A 5,166-nucleotide genomic window follows, 5' to 3' on the forward strand; every position below is an offset into this window, starting at 1 on the left:
GTTCAGTTATGCAAGTCTTAAGGTACTGGCCCAATGCAGGCTTGATTTGCTTGCTTCGCGGCGAGAAGTGTCAAAAATTATTTGGAATATACTAAACCGCTACTGCACCGACTCCAAGGTAAGTAGCTACTCTATTAACCCGTGGTAGTGCACATGGTAGTGCAGAGTCGAACCAGTCGTAAGTAGAATAGCGAAAAACCGATGGTGACTACCGCCTAGGACATTGAGTTGTAAAAGTAGTCGATGAAGTACACTGCAAGTAGTCAGTCGGTAATTGACGGTGTTTATAAGGTAGCTACCGATTCAGCAGTCCTGTAGTCACTCCCCCGTACTGCAGGGTGTTTAGAGAACTTGAAACGTCAACCAACTATTTTTTAGCAGTACAGAAATTCATAATATGACTTTATGGTACTTTTCGAACCCCCCTAATATATATTTATGGTTTTTAAAGTTTACGACATACAACAATACGACATTTACGACACTGTTGTGTATATCCCAATTGTTATGTAACCTGCTATACAGGGGGTTTCGTCATCGCTGATTTCGAAATTGATATTACATTCTCAAAATTCAAAATGGCGAATCCAATATGGCTGACAAATTTACAAAAAAAAAAACAAGTAAAGAAGTAGAAGTTCGGGCGAAAACGAATTTTATATACCCGGCGCAGGTATCAGATATCGTTGTTTCAGCTTCCTCTGAACTACTTTTGCATGATAAGTAGGGATGTTTACCCGATTTCAAACGTTTACGATAATATTCAGAGTTAGACTTAATGATAATAATTGAACCTAGTTAGGTCCAATGGATTAATTCAGAGATGGGCAAAGTGGCTCCCAGGAGCCGTTTGCACTTAGGAGTCGGCTTGGCACATTTAGGTGTTAAATGAGGGATAACATCAAGAGCCAGCATGAAGGGGGGAAGAAGAGCGTATTCAAATTTCTTGTACTCTGACTCTCATTAGTAATATACATGATGCTAACTAAGCTAATGAGAACTAATTTAGCGCGTAGCACTTGCTAGCTCTTTGACGGCTTTAAGAGCCAAAAATCTACCCATCCCTGAATTCAGTCGTTACCGAGGTACACCTTTGTAGTTATAAAGTGGGCGGTGCTACGCCCAATTCATAAAAGTCTATAGCAGTCTTATTTATTGTTAGGGGATTTTTGTAACTAGTAACTTGGAGTAAATTAGCGCCCTCATTCAAATATCGAAGTTTTCGTATTTCTGAAATTTACCTTTATACGTGAAGCGGGTGTAATTCGGTTCGGAATCGGTTACCGAGATACACATTTGTGGTCATAAGTGGGCCCATTATCCAAAAGTTTGTAGTATTCTAATTTCATGCTAAGTGGTTATTGCAATCATCGATTTTAAGTGAATTAGCTCCAGTAGTTACTGATTTATCGCAATTTGCGTGTTACTGTTAATTACCGTTATATGACAGGTTGGCGTGCTTATTACCCGATTTCAAAGATTTCTTAGCTAGACCCTACCCAAGCCTCGTACCGAGTTTGGTAGGGATTGGTAAAGCGGCTACTGAGACACAGCGTTTCATCATAATTGGTCCAAACATCTCATAATAATATTATTTTTTACCACAATTCTACTCCACATACTAATTTTCAACAATTTGCATCTAATATTTACAGAAATATCGCCCATTTGGCCCATTTTCAACACCAACCTACCTTGGGTAAAGGGCAACCTACATACCAAATTACGGACAGACGGACAGACAGACATGGCTTAATCGACTTCTCTTTTGATTCTGATTATTTATGAATACATTTGTCCATATCTATCTCAATTCGTTTTGGCTGTTACAAACAACCATTATGCGAACAAAGTTAATATACCATTGTGCACAAGTGCGCTCGGGTATAAATATATGGATTGTAATCAAACTTGATAGCTAGGAACTTTCGAAGCCGCTAATTACGAATTTTAGTATTAGAAATCTAAAATGCATATAATAACAGGAAACAAGAAAATTATTACATGTGTATTTAATTCTAGAGCCGCGTCAAAACTCTTAAACTTAATTCTGAACTCCAGATTAAAATACCGTTTTCCGAAAATCCGTATCACGTAAATATTTTAAGATATTTAGTGTGGCAGTTTAATTAAAAAACTAAAATTTGAACAGGGAAAAAATTAAAAAACCAAAAACATTTGTTTGTAAGTATTTCTCATTTGCATTAAAACCTTTCCTTTACGAAAAAATTAAGCCACTGACGAAGAAAATCGGTGGATATATAAAAATGAAAATGCCCAATATTTTTTTCTGAAATTTGAGCAGGAAAGACTACATATTTACAAGTACATGGAGTACGAGTAACATTTTTGCCATTTTTAACTTTGAAGTTCTATATATTAATACGCTAACGAAATACCATACAAATTCATTCCTCCCTACTGCTCCTATGTTTCTCAACGGATTTAAATGATTGTTCTTTTGTGCGAAATGTGTTTCAAAGAGGAGGTGGACATTTTGTTTGGTTTTCAAATTCAAAATACGTGTTACTAACTAGCTAACTTTGTTTTTGTTTTCACATGAAACATTTTTCGTTAAGCGAACGGAACTCAAACGGCGATCAAGAGAAGAGATCGTGGACCTAACAAACGTCACAAACAAAATGAAAGTGTTTGTAAAAGGGAGGAGGTCGAATTTCGACAACGGGGCGATACTAGTATAATATAAATTTTGTAGTCAGTGACCCCGCAAACCAATGGATACAAGGTTCCATAACCATCTATAATTGTTTAAAAAAGTACGCCAAATTGCATACACCATTTTCAATTTGGAAATTCGTTATCAGTGACTTCGATGCCTTCTCAAGCAGAGAGTGAATGTATACGCCAGGCGGACGCTGCCCAGGGTTGTCCTAGATTCTCGATTAGTCCCGGTATGCGACTTATGAAAATTATGCTTCATATTTTTTCTTTGGCTATATTGAAGAGAAGTAGCTGTACTGTTTGGAACTTTTTTTTTAACTCTAGCCAATATAAAAATTTCAAAATTTTTTTAATAAAAAAGCATTATAAAAAATTATTATTATAACCAGGGAACGGATTTTTAGGACCTAAAAACCTTTAAAAAAAAAGCAAAATTAAATAACGAAATAGGCTAGAAAAGGCAAAATAAAACAGCGAAATAGGCAGGAAAATGCACTAAAAACCGCAAAAAGGGCAAAAAAAAGACAAAAACCGAAAAATAATCAAAATATATACTTATTTTAGAAATCTTTATTTTACAAGTCAAAAGTGAAAAACTATGAACTAGTTTCATTATATGAAAAATTTGTACTTTGAATCTTTGACTATTTTCTCCTTTCGAGTTTGGAGCTCGCAAGGCTTTAGTCTCAATAGTTGTAGTAAAATTGAACCACAGGATGCATTTTAAAAGTATTTTCATTAGATTTTCGCGAAGAAAAGCCTTGAATGTATTAAACGTGCGCTCGACGTGAATTGATACAAGTGGCGCCCATTTTTAAATATGGGACATTTAAAACTGTCGTAATATCAGGATTAAGGGATCTTTCCTTGCTCTTTACAATTTAAGGTAGAAAAATATCTTAAAAAAAGTCAAAAAAAAGGCAACATCAAATGTGTATACATATATGGAATCAGGGAAAACTAAATCGTGGACATTCTTAATCGAATATACTCTGTCTCTTTAGCAGAAAAAAGGCAATTTTCATAAAATCCGTTCCCTGATTAAAACCATTCGATAAACCACTACATTATTAACAAAAATTGCAGTATAAAGTACTTATCTGACGCCTCACTACCCATGTTGACAAAACTGTTATTTATTAAGAAAAATAAAATTGCAAGAGAAATTATTTTATTACCACTTAAAATGCAAAATTTTATTCGAAAGAAAAGTCAACTTTACGCTTATGATAAATCTACTGCGTTGCGTTAAAAGTTTAAATTTCTGTCAATGTTATTGTGGCTTATTATTAAATTGTATTTTTTATTGAGCTTTGTACCAAGATTGTTTATTAGAAAAAATTGAAAAAGCAACAAAGATTTCTGTTGTATTGTGGACTGGTTGTGGCTGTGGATTTTTTTTGTGATAATGTTTAAAAGTTTTAGTTTTCCTATTAATCCGTATTTTTTTTTTGTTTTCAAAGTTATACAAGAAAATAACATATAAAACGATTGCTCAAACAAGTAATTTTTAAGCAAAAAACAAAACCGACTTCAATTGTAAAATCTTAAGATTATCGCTAATTTCTCCATGATCCAATGATTGGATTTAAGCCTGTGAGGTAACACCTTTCCTTTAAAAAAGGAATTATAGAAATCGGTTAACGTGGTCCACAGTTATGTGGTAACATACATAAAAAAAACAAAAAATAATAATATTCCGACGAATTGATAACGTTCTCCTTTTTTGGAGGTCGGTTAAAATACAGTTATCGATTTGTTAAATCTTTATATTAACTTTGTTCGCATAACAACCTCAAATAATAAATAAATAAAATCGATTAAGCCACTCGATTAATATATGAGACATCTCAACGAAATTTTGCACATTGGTTGCCCTTTGTCCAAGGTAGGTTGTTATTGAAACAAGTAATTTTTAGCAAAGAAACCGACTTTAATTCTCATATATATATATATCATATATATTTCATGATCCAATGATAGGATCTAAACCAGATTAGTATGGGACCACCTCTGAGACACTACCTTTCCGATGCAATTATCGAAATCGGTTGACGTGGTCCAAAACTATGCGGTAACATACAAAAAAAATATTCCGACGAACCGATAACCTCCTCCGTTTTTGGAAGACAGTTAAAAACTACAATATCTCCCAAAATACAGGATCCAAAGTGTTGAAAGTTGGAATGTGAAGTAGAATTTTGACATAAACTAAGACCACTATCAAAGTTTAAAAGTTCAGTTATGCAAGTCTTAAGGTACTGGCCCAATGCAGGCTTGATTTGCTTGCTTCGCGGCGAGAAGTGTCAAAAATTATTTGGAATATACTAAACCGCTACTGCACCGACTCCAAGGTAAGTAGCTACTCTATTAACCCGTGGTAGTGCACATGGTAGTGCAGAGTCGAACCAGTCGTAAGTAGAATAGCGAAAAACCGATGGTGACTACCGCCTAGGACATTGAGTTGTAAAAGTAGTCGATGAA

At 34.5% G+C, this 5,166-nt stretch overlaps 1 protein-coding gene across 1 annotated transcript in view; it reads left to right on the forward strand.

Moving 5' to 3' along the window:
* Window positions 1–5,166, forward strand: part of LOC118745675 — a 19,684-nt gene that overhangs the window by 1,156 nt on the left and 13,362 nt on the right. The window lies entirely within an intron of this gene.

Source organism: Rhagoletis pomonella, unplaced genomic scaffold (genome assembly GCF_013731165.1).
Source record: "Rhagoletis pomonella isolate Grant_MI unplaced genomic scaffold, Rhpom_1.0 Rhpom_scaffold_00009, whole genome shotgun sequence".
In the NCBI taxonomy this organism is placed as follows: domain Eukaryota; kingdom Metazoa; phylum Arthropoda; class Insecta; order Diptera; family Tephritidae; genus Rhagoletis; species Rhagoletis pomonella.